This window comes from Tupaia chinensis, unplaced genomic scaffold (genome assembly GCF_000334495.1).
Source record: "Tupaia chinensis unplaced genomic scaffold, TupChi_1.0 Scaffold000139_1, whole genome shotgun sequence".
Taxonomy (NCBI): Eukaryota; Metazoa; Chordata; class Mammalia; order Scandentia; family Tupaiidae; genus Tupaia; species Tupaia belangeri.
The window spans coordinates 4,762,813-4,779,709 of NW_006159609.1; the positions used below are offsets into that span (position 1 = coordinate 4,762,813).

At 39.9% G+C, this 16,897-nt stretch overlaps 1 protein-coding gene and 1 pseudogene across 14 annotated transcripts in view; one reads left to right on the forward strand and one right to left on the reverse strand.

Moving 5' to 3' along the window:
- The window catches only part of DLG2 (discs large MAGUK scaffold protein 2), a 1,612,020-nt gene that overhangs the window by 1,368,930 nt on the left and 226,193 nt on the right, over positions 1–16,897 (forward strand). Inside the window, exon 1 of one of the 14 annotated variants that reach the window (XM_006144966.3) lies at positions 13,255–13,488. The exons of the other annotated variants lie outside the window; for them this stretch is intronic. The gene's annotated coding sequence lies outside the window, so the exon portion shown is untranslated. Of the gene's footprint in view, positions 1–13,254; positions 13,489–16,897 lie in introns of those variants that run through there. 14 annotated transcript variants of the gene reach the window in all.
- LOC102485540 (39S ribosomal protein L17, mitochondrial pseudogene) lies at positions 2,151–7,886 on the reverse strand (annotated as a pseudogene).

Here is a 16,897-nt window from a genome sequence, read left to right on the forward strand (position 1 = left end):
GGGTATGGTGCTAAACATTTTACCTATTCTTTTTTTAAATTAATAATGCCATATAACTCACTCATTTGAAGTATACAATTCAGTATTTTTTTTCATGTGTCACAGAGTTGGGTAATCATCACCACAATCAATTTCAGGACATTTTTACCATTCCCCAGAGAAATCTCATACCCCTTAACAACTCACCATTTCTTCCCAAACCCTGCCCACAAGTCTAGGCAACCACCAGTCTATTTTCTGTCTATATGGATTTCCCTATTCTGAGCCCTTCACATAAGTAGAATGCCTATTTTCTTTTATGTAATACTTCTAACAACCCTATAAAGTAGACATGTTGTTATTCCCATTTTATAGAGGATTAAATAATTTACTGATAAGTTTGAACTCTGCCCATTACTGAACTCCATATTGTGTTGGATCCCAATTATAAAGAATAACTGTGCCACGATTTATGAGAAAAGTGTATATATGTATGTATGTGTGTGTGTGTATATATATATATATATATACATATATATATTTATATATTTTTTAAGAGATTTTTTGCTATAGGGCACGTGCGCTTACTGAAGAGACAGAGAGAGGGAGACAGAAAGCAAGAAATCACTCCCCCACCCCCCATAGGTAATGGCCATGCCACAATCCCTTCTCCTCCATTCTCCTCTTGGGATCTTGGGCATGCATGCACAAGTGCCTGGCATAAGTTTTAATCTGCCAGGTCTGGGACTGGAACTGCAATGGACTGCTTGGGAGTCCAGCGACGTAACCATTACACCATTTGCTTATATTGTAATGACTGTCATGACAACAAGCTGATTTTTTTTATGGCAGGCTTCTTTACTGAAGTGACAGGCACTTAGAAGTCAGCTCCAGATGTGAAGCCCAAGTCTACCACTTATCAAGCCCACAGGAGATATACACTGTATAGGTACTCTTGAGTTTCAGTGTCTTCGTTTATAACATGGGAATAATGAATCCCTGTTTGCTGGGAGAACTCAGAGATTAACATATATAAAAGCTGTTCTGGCAACTTTGCATAGTTGATTCTTTGCCAGGGTTGCTCTTGCTTAGAAGTGAAGTTCTAGCTATAATTGGGTGGCCACAGAGATTTTCTTCATGTGTCTGGGCCTTCAGGATACTGTTCTGGAAAAAGTTGTTATAACTTGCAGTTTACAGTAAGATTACAGCCCAGGAGTGGCTGAGATCCTAGGAAGATCTGGTACAATGAGAGTTAGAAAAAAGGGACAGAAATGCATATGCGGAGTCTTCTCTGTCAGCCTCTGATCTCAGCTGGGCAGAGTAGCTTATTATAGACACCTGGGAAGAACCAGCTGAGCCAGTATAAGTTTGAAGTTCCTTGGGAATGAAGATAAGCTGGCTGAGTTTCCGTAGGCAAAGAGCCAGTAATGAGGTTTCCAGCCTTCCATCACATATCCTTTTCATCACTTTCAGCTCAGCCAGAGATGGCAGAACCTCATATTCAGGGGCCAAATGTGTATTTGAGAGACTGGAGGAGGTAGAATGAAAGGTTGTGAATGAGTGAATGGCACTTTTGTTCATTGACCTGTTCTCCACCCTACCCTGTCCCTAGTCATAACTATATTAAAATCTAAGCATAAAAACACAGAGAAAACAGTGGAGGCAGTGGGGAAGTTATATTTGTGGTGACTACCTAAGTTACATAGCCAGAATAGACCATCAGAGAGAAGGAATCTGAACTCCAGGCAAAATCAAGTGCATATTTCAACAATAAAAGTTTGTCCTTAAAAAAAAAAAAAAAAAAAAAAGCTGTCCTAAAATCGTCCAGATCTGCTATTTCCTAAGTGCATGAACAAGTGCACTTTAGGCCTCTATTTCCCAACAGCAAACAGGATTATTAAGAGAACCATGACTTACATAACCTGAACAACCCCAGGGAACTCCATTTACATATACAAGGGATCAGCAAACTTATTTTTTATTTATCTTTTTTATAAGGAATTTAATCTATTGTGCAAAGAGAAGAGGGTATGTGGTTCCCCAGAAGGTTTTGGGTCCCATCAATATTACCCATTTACAACTCTAGTTCCAGCTCTCACATGTTAACAGAGCTCCAAAGCCCTGTGACCATGGGCACTGATGAGGATGTGCTACAGATTCTGCGGCTCTAATTAAACCCCTGGTGTCTGAGCTGGGTGGGTGCTGTGGATGCTTGCTTCCTGGTTCTGCTGCAGTCCTTGCCACAGCTGGTTTAGAAGGGTCAGGTTGCTGTCTGGGGAGGCAGAGGCAGGGGTGGGTGACAGTTCCCTTCATATTTGATCACTGCCATCTTGGCTCCATCCTTCTTACTCCAATTTGGAGTCTGCAGCATTCTCATATAGCCCCTGTTCTGACCTTGGAAACGAGGGGCTAGTACTTGAAAGGAAGGATCAAGTCCTTCTCCGTAAGCCAGAAATCAGTCATATACATGATTCATTCGTTGGTGTCTCTTAGCTTCCCATAATCGATGAACTTCTCAGTGTAGTCCCTCATCTCATCCACGCTCACCCATGTTGCCTTGATGCCTCTGTGTGGCACCTGGCCTATGAGCAAATTCCGCAACAGGTGGATGTGGGATTCAGGACCAAGGTCCAGGTGATGAAATAACACGGCCATTGGAGATGGCAGCCACCACCGACAGCTGCAGTTCACCGCTGCTCCCTGTCCCCCAGCATACTTATTTTGTATAGATCCCGGTACTAAATACTGTAGACTTTATAGGTCATATACTCTTTATTAAAATAACCAACTCTGTTGTTATAGCACAGAAATAGCCATAGACAACGCATAAATAAATGGGTATGGTAATGTTTCAATAAAACTTTATTTGTGGGCACTGAATTTTGAATTTTATATGAATTCTTTGTTCCACAAAACATGCTTCTTTTTTTTTCAACCAATTAAAAAATGTGAAAATCATTTTTGGCTTACATTATATAAGAAGAAACAGAACGAGATTTGTTCTGCAGGTCATAGTTTGTAACCCCTTAGAATAGTCTGAAAAAAATATGTTTGATATTTTCTGGACAAAGTTGTAATATAGTGTCCTGATTATTATGAAGACCAAATAAAAAATTTTACATAAAGTGGTTAGCATAGTGCCTGCCCTATATAGCAAAATGATTATTCTTACTCTTGGTCCTTAAAAGGAAAAACAACAGTGTTAAACTCTATTTGCCACTGGCCTTGGGAAGGACAGGTAGTCACATTTTTGGTTGCTTAACATCTCTACTATGTTAAACTTTTATTACAATTAAATATTAATTATAGACTAGTATTATAATTAAAATATCAGGTTGTCAGGGAAGTCATGACATATTTCTCTATGCAAAAATGTATCATGACTTTCCAGATGACCCAATATATATTAAAATTACAAAATAAAAGCTAGTTTGAACATTTAGTGGCGTTAATAGGCCACCCAGTTTTTGTATTCTTTTCCTAATGACACAGTGCTGCCTTTTCAAGCCCTGTACCTTGTTTAATACTTGGTCTGGAGGCTGGCAGGTGGCATGGTGGTTGAACCACTGGACTCTCACATGGCCAACAATGGTTTGAGTCCTGGATCTGGCAGTTTGGTTTTTCAGTTTCCCTCTCTTTCTCTCTCTGTCCCCCTCTGGTAAATTAAAGAATAATAAATAAATAAATAAATAAATAAATTTTAAACAAAATACTTTACTTGTATTGCTGTCTGTTCCATGAATGAATGAGATTGGGTGTTTGTTTTCAAAGTGTTCTCAGTACTCTCCAAAGTGGCCATATGCATCTCTGGAGTATGCAAAACCTCTTTTTTTTTTTTTTTTTACTAATTTTTCATCTCAACCTTTAAATTTCTGTTTTAGTATCCTTTTTATAACATCCATACTATGCTACAGTAATATGGTTGTACAGTCTATAGTTTATAAATAGGTAAATATTTGGATAACAGAGGGCTGTTTGTAAAGTGGTTTTAAATGATGATGTTGGCAGTAAAGTTTTGAGAACACTGGTCTTGGAGGAAGGTAAATAAATATATCCCAAAGGGAAAACAAAGTTGGTATAAGTGATGTCAGTTCTAATTCACAATGGCATTAGTGGACATATACTCCAGTGTTTATTTCTGGGCAAGCAGGAAAGAAGATATTTTACATTCTTGATTTCATAAGAGCATAATACCTGTACCACATACATAGTATTACGCTCACTTTAGATAAGAAATTAAGGTTCAGTTCAGAGAAGTTAAGCAACTTGCAAAGGTCAGCTTGGATGAATCAGGACTGTCTAACTACAAAGCATGACACTTTCCTCTTCAACCTTCATTGCATTGAAGAAGCTCAGGAAAAAGGAGTGATTATTCTCTGGTATTCTTAAAGTATTTTTTTTTTCTTTCACGTGTACTTAGATTACTAAGTACTAAATGGATAAAATTTTACTCTTTCAGAATTCTGTAATGAGTTTCCTCTCCCCTCAGTGTCTTTGAACATGCTTTTCACTCTAATTGGAGTAACTCAGATATTTTGTATTCATCCATTAAGAAGAAAGACCTTATACAGTATACCATATTGCAGTTGTATAGTTAACTCTTATGTATTTGTTACTCCATGAAATGAGAGCTCTTTAGAAAACAGAGAATCTGACCTTGATTGCATTGTTTTGTCTTGTTTTGTTTTGTTTTTGAGAGGTTTTTGCTGTAGGGCATGTGTGCTTGCCAGAAAGACAGAGACAGACAGAAAGCAAGAAATCACCCCTCGGAGGGGACGGCCACACCACAGTCCCTTCTCCTCCATTTTTTTCTTGGGATCTTGGGCATGCACTCACATGTGCTCGGCATGAGTTTAAGCCACCGGGTCCAGGACCCAAACTGTGGTCGGCACAGTCAACCACATGGGATTCCAGCAACATAGCCATTACGCCAACTGCTGGTCCCAACTATATTGTTTTTTCTGGCATTTAACATAATAGTAGTAATATAGAGCCTGGGACATATTAGGCCCTTCATAAATACTCAGAATGAAGGACTTGCTCCTCTCTGATTTGGTCTGAAAGAACTCTAGCAAAAAGATAGGTCAAAGTTTGTCTTAAAGTTTCCCAGGATAGGATAATTTAGATAATAAAGGACCAGATGAGAAAACAAAAGAAAATAAACAAACAAAAAATTCACATGAAGGCTTTTTCCTTCTGGGTTTTTCAGAAACTGAAGTCATACCAAAGAAATTTATATTGATGATATAATTTCCTCATCAGTGTGTATATATATATATATTATGTATGTATATACATACATACATATTATATATATAAAAAATTTAAGAATTATTTTATTTAACTTTATTTTAATTTGACCAGAAAAGGACAGAGTGAGAGAGAGAGAAAGTGAGAAAGCAAGCCACCAGGTCAGGTACTTAAACCGCGGTCGGACGTGTGAGAGTCCAGCGCCCTTAACCACCATGCCACCTGCCGGACCCCTTATAATTTCAAAATAGATGTGGGAGCTTCAAAAAGTTCATAAAAAGATTAAATAAAAGTATGAGTTTTTCAGTACAAAAATTTTGAAATTCATGTAGTTTTGTAAGTATGCATTTTCCATGACTTTTTTAAAGCCCTCTCATACATGTTTACGTGTGCAGTGTGTGCACACATATTTATGAACATGAATTAATATAAACAGACAACCATGGAGCCAGCAGGTGGCGCAGTGGCTAAGATGTTGGATTCCCACCAGACTCACTGCAGTTTGAATCCCAGACTTAAGCAGCTTGAAAATTGTGCCAGGTATTTGTGTGTGTGTGTGTGTGTGTGTGTGTGTGTGCACGCGCACGCCCAAAAATGCTGAGAGGAGAATGGAGGACAGGGGGATGTGGTGTGGCTATACCTCTGGGGGGGTGATTGATTTCTCACCTTTCCTCTCTCTGGTAAGCACATGGACCCTATGGCAAAAACCTGAGAAATAAAAACAAACAGAATACCACGATTTCTGGAAACTTGTCTTATGGATCACTGAATACTTAGTGGAAGGGTGAAGTTCACTAACTCTCCCAACTAGCTGATCTTGCAGTCTTCCAGTTGTTCTAAATCTCCTTTAGTCCTAAAGCCATTTTCCTTCTGGACACACAAAGCTTTACCCCTTTCTTTGAAAGGAACTAGCATTTACTAAGAGCTTTTGTGGTGTTCTAGACACTCAGCAGAGTTGATCTCATTTAATCCTCAGACATTTGCACAAGTCCACAGATCCTGACCCCAAAAGAAAATGGATCAAGTCAAAGGCAAGGCAAGAATTTTACTGAAAAATAGGATTTCTTCACTAAAAAGGAGGAGGGCAAGACTAAGGACACATCTGAATGTATGAATATTGTTAAATTCAGTTGAATAAACTTGTTGCATGGGATTGTATGTTAACTTAGTAGTAATAAGATGAGAGATTTACCATTAATTCAGACGTTGTGCTTATAAGCAGGGGTCTTTTCAGCTGGCTGAGAGCAAAGCTTACTTCTTTCTACTATCAAATATGCAGGACAAGGGACTGCAGTGTGGCCATCCCCTTGGGGGGTGATTTCTCACTTTCTCTCCCTTTGTCTATATAAAGATCTTTCCTGGACTTGTTTCATAAAAGAGACAGCATTAAAACGTTTATTGCTAGATTTTTACTTTCATGGACCAGAAACATTTCAGAACAAATTTTATAAGCCAATAGGATTGCCAACTTTTTATCTGGCCAGTAAAAGGAAGGATATTTAAAAAAAAAAAAAAAGGGAAAAAAAATCCTACTACTGCTTATTCTCCTCATCATTTCAAAAGTGAAAGGAAAACACAATAGCAAAAACAATAGAAAGGAAAAACATACAGTAAGAAGGATATAATCCCATAATAGAGAAAGGTTATTTTAGCTTGATGAAAAACCACTGCAGCCTACTGTCTTTGCTTATTCTGCTCTGGACCAACATGGGTCAGAAACCAGTTTGTGGGAACCACTGCTACCACGCAGAGGCTTTGAATTTATGCAGATCTCCATTAAATCCTTGCCCTACAAACTCAGCTGGGAAACCTGGGACAAATTCCTTAACTTTTCTGACCTGCAATTTTCTCATGTATCAGTGACATGACAGTAATACTTGGCCAACTGTATTTGTGTCTGAAGGCTGTTGTAACAAAAAACCAAAACTGAGAACCAGCAGTTAGCGTAATGGCTATGTTGCTGGACTCCCACGTAGTCGACTGCGGTTCGCATCCCGGACCCAGTGGCTTAAAACTCACGCCGGGCACATGTGCGTGTGTGCCCAAGATCCCGAGAGGAGAATGGAGGAGAAGGGATTGCAGCGTGACCATCCCCCCTGGGAGGTGATTTCTCGCTTTCTGTCTCTATGTCTCTCTCTGTCTGTCTGGTGAGCACACGCGCCCTATAGCGAAAAACCTCTCCAAAAAAAAAAAAAAAAACTCACGCTGGACGCATGTGCGTGTGTGCCCAAGATCCCGAGAGGAGAATGGAGGAGAAGGGATTGTGGCGTGACCATCCTGGGGGGTGATTTCTCGCTTTCTGTCTCTCTGTCTCTGTCTGGCGAGCACACGTGCCCTATAGCGAAAAACCCGCGCCCCTAAAGGAAAACCCCCCAAAAAAAAAAAAAAAAAACTGAGTGACTTAGAACAGAAGAAATGTGTTATCTCACAGTGACTTAAAACAGAAGAAATGTGTTATCTCACAGTTCTGGAGTTCAGAAATCAAATACAAGGTGCATCTAAACCTGGTTTCCTGTAGAGACTCCAGGGTAAGATCTCTAACAAGCTTCTCAAGCTGCTGGTAGTTCCTTGGTTTGTGGCAGCCTGATTCCAGTCTATGGCATTCTCCTGCATGCATGTCTATGTCAGTTACCCCTTTTTCTAAGATCATCAGTCATATTGGATTAGGGGTCCACCTTACTCCAGTATTATGTCATCTTAACTAAGTACACCTGTAACAATCCTATTTGATCACATGTGAGTTACTGGGGTTAGTAATTTCAACATATCAATTTTGGTGGAGATACTCAACCATAGCACTGACCAGCCTCATTGAATTATATCAAAGTGGTACACAGGACAGATTGTAAAGTAACCTGTAAAGCACCAGGACAACTTAAGGATTGGCTGGTTGGTTTTAAGAAAATTCATAATTGCGGCATTTAGGCTATAGGGACCATAAGCAATTTATGCAAGCATACATAACTAAGTATTGAAGACAGCACTTTGAATACATTCATTTAATAGTGAATGCACATTATATGGCAGACCTCGTCCTGGAGATGAAGCTGTGGGCAATATAAATGGAGCCCCTCGCTGGCCTCTTGGAGCTTACATTCTAATGAGGGACAGGAAGATGAAGCAGACATTACTGGATAAGCAAATAAATATTTAATGTAAGCATTAAGTAGAGAAATATTCTGAAAATGTAAAAGTCTAGTAAGAAGAGTAGAGATAAATGCAGGAATAGAGGATGCTGTTCTGTGTGGAATGGCACTGTGGTCTCCTCTGAGGAGACCTGAACAGACCGCAGTAAAGGAGCAAGTCCTAAGTGAAAGGAGAGCAGCTGAAAGGACCTGACAGGAAATGTCGAGGTCTGACTAATGTTTTCAGAGAACCACACTGGCCCATGTAGACAGTGGTGCAGTAAGGCGAGAGTCAAAATGAAGATACCAATGAGGATGTGATTCCACAAATCCATGTGGTCAATGAAAGTGGTACAGATTAGGGAGACAGGGTGAAGATGAAGAAAAGACTCAGTATATATTTTGAAGACAGAGCAGACAGGATTTGGTAATGAATAAGGCATGGGGTGTAAGATAAAAAGAAGGGTCAAAAATGGCTCCCAGGCCAGAGCAACTAAGTAAATGGTTATATGCCATTTATTAAAATGACACATACTGAGATTAGAGATTTAGGGGAGAAAACCAAGGGTTTGGTTTTAAAACATAAGAAGCTGGGACCAGCAGTTAGCATAATGGCTATGCCATTGAACTTCCATAGAGCCAACTGCAGTTCAAGTCCTAGGCCCGGTGGCTTAAACTCATGCCGGGCATGTGTGCGTGCGTGCCCAAGATCCCGAGAGGAGAATGGAGGAGAAGGGATTGCGGCGTGACCATCCCCCCTGGGAGGTGATTTCTCGCTTTCTGTCTCTCTGTCTCTCTCTGTCTGTCTGTCTTTCTGGCGAGCGCACATGCCCTATAGCAAAAACCTCTCCAAAAAACAAACAAAGTGACAAAAAACATAAGAAGCCTATTTTCTTTTTTAAGGTTTTTGCATAGGGCTTGTGCATTGACCAGAGAGAGAAAGAGACAGGCATACAAAAGAGAGAGAGAATGAGAAATTATTCTCCAGGGAGATGGCCACACCACAATCCCTTCTCCATTCTCCTTTCAGGATTTTGGCAAACACTCACACATGCCTGGTGTGATTTTAAGGCCACCAAGTCTGGGGCTCAAGCCAGGGTGAACCATGTGGGGGTGCAGCACCTTAACCACAAGCTACCTGCTGGCCCCCCTGTCATTAAATCATTTAGATGTGGTATGCGGATGGATATAAGATTCTAAGGTTCAGGGCAAAGATTGAGAATGGAGATCTTCATGTGGTTGTCTTTAATCCACAGATGACATTTCAGCCTTGATATGGAATGGTGTGGCTTTGGGAATGAGCATAATGCAAGAGGTCTGATGACCAGCCCTGGGGCACTCTACATTTAAAAGCTCAGAAAGTGGAGAGGGACTCAGGAAAAGATCCTTAGAAACATGGATTGTTGAGGTACAAAAAGCCAGGTATCAGAAGCCAAGTAAATAAAGAGACTGATTCCGGGAATTCGTAGGGGCCAGATGGTGGTACAGTGGTAAAATGGGAAGCCCTGCAAGGCTGACAACGTGGCAAGGTGCAGGGTTCTCATCAGTAGACCTTCCTGTGTGTACCAGGCATACGTGTGCTCATGATCTGGAGCTAGCTGAGGCTGGGGAGTAACTTGTGGAGTCAAGATTCTGTTGGAAGTGCTGTCACTGCCGGTCTGTCTATCTCATGAAATAAATAAATGGAGCTTTAAAAAGAGGGGGTTGGATTGAGTTTTCCCAATGCTGGAAAATGGTTGCATAAATGTTATCAGTTGCCTTAATTTCTTAGGAACATGGATATAGCAATTAAGAGAGCAGGCTCTGCAGGCTGAGACCTTACTTTTTATTCTGACTGTGCGATTTGTTAGAAAATCACCTAATTTTTCTACCTAACAGTTCTCATCTATAAAATAGAGGTAACAGTATAGCCCATTTCAAAAGACTGTGATTATTCAAAGAGTAACAAGTAAATCTGAGCATTCACTAGCCCATAATACTGGATTGTCGGAAAAGTCATGACACGTATCATGACAACCCAGTAAGTGCTCAGTGAATATTAGTATCATTGCTATTATAAGCAAACAATATTACTTCAAGGCTCTACATAATTATGTTTGAGAGGAATTGGTAGAATGAGGTGGTAATTATGACAGAATATGTACAAAGGGACTTCAGAAAATTCATGAAAATAAAAACCCTCACAAAATTAAAGCATGCACTTACTTAGGTGCAAAAAAATAAAAATAAAATAAAAATAAAACATAAAACAAAACCAAAAAACCCTGAAGTCCATGCATAATTTCTTCGTAATAACACATTTTCCATAAACTTTTCAAAGACCTCTCATAAAATTAAGATTATCCATGGCTGGAGAACAGAGAAATGTTATAATGTAAAAGTTATAAAGACTCATCTATATTAATTTTTCATGGGGTGTGTCATAATGGTAAGAAGAGCCAGGTAATAGAGGAAAATAGCTATGGAAAAAAATGGCTTCTGAGAAGGTATTTTGGAATTACGGTAGGTCAGAGAAGCTGGAAATCACAGAAAGACTTTGAACAAACCAGACAACTTTAAGTAATATGTGAATAACCCACAAACAGATGTGTAGGAAGTAACCATTGATCTTGTAATCATAGTTGCCATCTGCCCATTGCAGTACATGGTGTTTACTCCTGGTTTTTTTTAATGGTTACAAGCCCAGGTCTCCGTTATCCCCCACCCTCAATTATGTTGCTTTCCTCTGCTCCTACAGTGACCAGAATCAAGTATGGTCATGAGAGAGGGGGCACCTCATTTGTGGATATGTAAGACCACCTGGTCAGGTGGTCAGACAGAATAAACTAGAAGAGAGTAACCTGTATGTGAGCAAACTAGGTTGGTCACAGACTCATTCTCTGGAAACATGGAGCTAAGAAAATCTCTTATATTTAGACCTATATATCCTATAATATTACAGCACCTTGTCCCACAAAGGTTAACCCCTGCTAGCTCTGAAGGAGTGCTGATTGCAAATTTGAAGGTAGCAGTGTCTCATATGGATAAGCTCATCTGACGGGCTACCTCATTGGCAGCCAAATACAAGATTATGTTGACTGAGGGCAGGAGCTGGCAAATGACTCTTCTGTTTGGCAAAATTGGACTTGATAGATATTAAGTATGTAGTTAACTGCAAAGTTTGTTAGTTTTATGGGTTTTGTGGTAGATTCTGGTTGAATAGGGCAAAGAAAACCAAGTTAGTCTCACATTAGATGGCAACCATGCTGTGGATATGCTTTCCTGGGCTGAAAGTCAAGTTCTACTTGAACAATGGGCAGGAAGTAGAGACATTAGTGAGCTTAATGGGCAGTCCTGAAGCAGAGTCCCCGGAAAGGGCTCCTGGGATCTTTCGTTCTCTGGTAGAAAGCCCCTGTGTTCCTGGCGATATTTTTGCAGCCTAGATGACAGACCTCTTTAGGACTCTTCCCCCTTCACAAGCTGGCAAATTAGGGGATGGAATGGCAGAGCTCGGCTGATATTTTAAAAGATAGTTTAAACTATGAGACATTCTTTTTCCCAAAAGAAGTATGGCAGGAATAACAGCCTCCAGTTTGGGGGGATATGCTACAAACTAGGCCCTATGCTGTCTTGATATCCTGTACTTAATCTTGTGAGATAGGTATTAGTGTACCCATTTTACAGCTCAAGCGACTCCTTTCATAGTAAATTGCTGACAAAGACAGGGTTTAAACGTAATTCCATTTAATTTCAACTCCTACAATCTTTTTATCTTTTCTATTAAAGGTCATGGTAAATCAATTTGCTCTTATTGTTCATCAGCCTCTCCTAGCTCAGGATGAAACACCTCCTGTGATAGGATAATATGCTTAAGAGTGTGAGCTTTGACATTAGGTCGCCTAGGGTCAACTCCAGGTCTGTTACTGAGCAGATGTGTGATTCTATGTGGATGAGTTAATCTCAGTGAATCTACTTCTTCACCTGCAATGTCTTGTAAATGGCAGTACCTACCTCACAGGGACAGCTTAAAGATTAAATGGGTCAGTACATGCTAAGCATCTAGAATATTATAAGCAGTAAGTACTTAAGAAGTGCCCAATAGATAACTATTACTATCCCAAACATGTTTTCCAGTGTTGGTATTCAGCAAGCCCAAAGGAGTTGTACTGACCTTGTCAGAGCAGAAACAAAAAACTTGGGCACTGCTCCTCTGTGAAGCCTATCTTCCCCTAATTTTTGGTCAACAATACTGTTTCTGATTTCCATGTCTCCCTATTTTGGAGGCTTCCATGCTCTGGAGGCAAGTCAGTAGGATAGAAAAATACTGAACTAGCAGTAGACCTCAGAAGAGCAGGGTTTGGGTTCAAGCTCAAATCATACTAAGCAATTATGTAACCTGGACAAGTCACTTTCTTAACACAGAATCCTTTTCCACACAGGGAGCCAGTTGGACACCCTAGTCTCTAGGGCTCCTTTATCCTCCAAGTTGCATGAACACCAAACAAAGTCACTTAGCCTCTCTGGGCTGTGTGCTCATCTGTGCTGTGGTGCTCCTGATACCTTTCTTCCTGGCTGAGACACTCCTTGAGAGTCACAGTGTTTAGTGCACTGTGACATACTATGCAAATACGGGGCTTGATTCTCACAGAACTACTGTGAGAATAAACCCTGACGATTGCTCCTCACTCTGTGCATTGATACAGGGGCTTTTCTGCACGTTTTGTCATCTTTGCCTACCCCCCACCCAGTTGGATGGATCCACCTTAACAAGGTGTGGGGGAACACGAGTGGAGGATGGGGGTGTGGTACTGATGGTGGGAAAGCATCTTATTGGTTAATACTGGTACATCCCAAACACCAATTACTGCCACAGCTTCTAAGGCTGATATATTTATCAGGATGACTTACAAGGAAATATATGTACCCAGCGAGCAAGGACGCTGCATGGTCACCCCCTGTGATGTAAAATATGGGAGTCTAGGAGGGGCTGTTTTATAATTCATCAGGTTCTGCTAGTGAGTTCTCTCTGAGTCTTAGTTATAAAGGCAAGTGTGAACCGGACGGCAGACGGGAGACCCTGGCACCAAGGAGACGGAGAAGCTGCTTTTGGTGCCTCCTGCCTCCTCCCTGCTTTGTTCCAATAATTTTGTGCTCGGTAAGTTCCCTGGCTTTGCAGCTAATCGTTGTTGTTGAATAAGCTTGGCAAACGTACCCGGCTTGGGATATGCACTTGCTGTCAGAAGTGTGTGTCAGTGTTTGGGCTTCTGACAAATTCCACAATTTCCCTTTAAGGAGCAAAATAGCTTAAAAGATGAAACAAAACTCGACAAATCAATTATTCACCTTGATCCTTGGAAGGCTGCTTTCTTTGGTTGCTGAAGTTTCTCAGGTTTCATTCTGTCAGCTTCATTTGTTGGGTGAGCTTTGAAAAGAACAAGTCTCTTTGTCACGAAATTGTTTTCCTTAGCTGCCACAAAGAGGTATGTACGGTGTGGTGTGTCAGTCCCCACCCCCCAACTCACTCTCCCTAGTGATCGGTAAATTTTAAAACAGACGGTTTGCCTGGTAACCAGCTCCAACTGAGCCAAACCTGTGCAAGGCGAGGTTCAAATTGCAATCTTTTGTGTGAGCAGAACTGAGGGGCTGTGAATAATTGCCATTGTGGAGATTATTGTGAAACTCAGTGTGGTGGTCGTCCCTGCATTTTACCGGGATAGGATCAGAATCGGATTTGGTTTGCATTTGGCATGCCTGTTGATGATGTGGGAAAGGGAGTAGAAAGAAAAGGCTGGATTGTTGCAGGAAGAACTGTACAACGTACCCGCACCCCTAGGACAGGCGGATGCAGAATTTGCGAACTCGTGGCTATTTTCTCTAGCTTCTCATTCCTATGAACAGTTACCTGAAGCCGTGTTCTGGTCCTCCTCTGGTGTGCTCCTGCTCACTCCAGGTCTTGGCTGCAGGCAGGATGAGTGCTAACTCCTGGTCAGCTTAGCTGTAGCAAGTCCTTCTCTTGTTACAGGAAGGAGAAGCAAAAGCTATACCTTCCCGGACTCCTTTTTGCTGTGTTATTTTGCTTCTGTCCAAATCTCATGGAAACCAACAGCTTTACGTACTTTTTTTTTTTTTTTCAGCAGATTTAACTATTGGTGTCATATGGTGTCTTCTACATGGAGAGGAATAGCAAGGACGTTTCTCTGAATGTTTGAAGTGTCTGGCTTGTTGACATTTGCTTTATTTCACCAGCAAGTAGCTACTGTCTTCTGAATCTATAACTGTTTTTTTTCTGTCCAAAGTGTTTACCTTGTACTTACTATACTTTCTCTTTAAATGTAGAATCTGTAAATCTGAAAGAATTTTCTCTTTATCCTCCATGGAAAACAACTCATGTTAGCATTTATTTGAAAAAAAGAAAAATGCATGCCTTTAGCTGTAAGAACTTAGCTTCTTAGCTTGCTCTTTGCTTTCTCCTAATAAACATTTTGGTCATTGGTGCTACCACATTCCCAAAGTTGTTTCCAGTGTACTTTCTGATTGCACTAAAACTTGGCAGATTTGGAATATGGAATATATTTTTTTCCAGGAACATATTTTTCTCACATATTTCTTTCGTTCGTAAATAGATTTTCCATATTTTCCATTTCTCTGAATAAGTTCTCCTTAAAGAGCAGAGGAATGATGTATTGTGGTTGGCACTCAGGCATGTGTAACCTGAGACTCGATTTCTAATCTGCTGCCCCACAAGGGGTCTGTAAAATGTCTTATGTTCAATCAAAGCCTCTGGGCTACAGAAACGTTAAGGCAGAGAATTCAGAAGATCATTGCAGATATACACGAACATCTGCGTTTGATGGGCCAGCTAGTGTGTAACATTTTGTTAAGCTCAGGACACATGGCTGAAGGTGCCTAACATCGGTAAGATATCTTACTGCCAAAAACAATAGAGTTGTAAAGTACCTTTGAGATGTATTGTACATTGAATTTTCTTGCACCATATTTTAAAAAATCAAATGCCAGAACCCACAGTTTATTTTGGAGTAGGATCCAGGTTTTGATACAGTGTGGTTTTATGGCAACATAAACCGATGGACCACTAGTCCCATTGTACAGAGTTTCTTTTCCTTCGGTGGTTTTTCCATCTTTTCCACCCACCAAGGATGTACTCTATTTATAGCAGCAATAGAAAATTTAGCATGAATTTTTCCCAATTAAATTTACAGCAAGATAAATATGAAAAGAATCTTTTCAGAAGGCATGCATGTATAACATATGTCTCAGAAAGGATTAAAAACCAAAGAGGCAAATGTTAATTTTGCCTACATGACACACATCATTTCCTTGGAGACGATGGGGAGAGTGGTGGAGGGAAGAGTTTTAAATGAGGTGTTTAGATACCTGGCTGCAACAGGGTGTCTCCCTCCCCAAGTAATGTTTGTACCTCACCCTCCTCATCTCTAAAACGGGGACAGAAGGAGTTGGAATCTTCAAACAAGTAGATGATGCATACAAGCAAATGGTACAGTTAGTTGGGCACCAAGTGGACTTCCACAAAAAGATAGTCATCGTTGTCATAAATTGTATTCCATAGGCTATATTATTTCACTATGATGGATGCTGATGAAATATACATGGTACATAGGGAGAGTATGAAATTTTTCTGGTTAGGAAAATACATTTCTAATAGCTAGAGAATCTTGTTTCATTTTTTCCTTTGCAAGTTGAGTAAAGACAGTTGTTACATTTCAGTTTATTTTAACTAATTTCTAGAATGACATCCAAATTCCTTACATAATTATTCAAAGAATAAATTGTATTTCAAATATGGAGCTTGGAAATAAATTGATGCCAGATAATTTAAAAGTTTTCTAAGTTATGTGCCAAACAATAATTAGATCCTAATTCCAGCACTGACATTATATTAAAGTATCTGATTATAATAGTAAATACAATTTGTAATGTCCCAGACACTGGGCTGAATGACATTGTGCTGAATGTTTTACCTGCATCTTTTTATTTAATGCTTGTTAAAACCCTGGCAGAGTCTGTTGTGTTTCCCATTATCCAATGAGGAAACTACAAGATTACAGAAAAATTTATTTAAATACTGTAAATTGGCATAGGACAGTGCTAGGATTTGAACCCATACCACCTGTTTTTATTGCAGAATCTATACTGTAACATCATTGTGGAATTATGTATCAAGATTTGTACACCTCTTCATCATTTCATTTGGGAATCTTGGCCTTAAATCTACTTTGATTCCTCACCTCACATATTTAATTCCCACCACAATTTAGTGACTATTAAAAAGTATATTGTTGGGGATTGTCTCTGCTCTCATTTTTGATCTGTGCCAATTAAAATCACATTTTCCTGAATCATTTTTCTTGTTCTCACCACAGTATAAAATTTGATATAAAAAATATGAAACTTTAAAAAAAATCATAAATTTACTAAATTCAAGGCAAGCTCTGAAAGTCACCCTGAATCAATATTGCTTTTTGACTAGGGCAAAGTTCCACTGTTTGCCTGATTGTTTCACTGATTCCTAGCTCTAGAGGAAT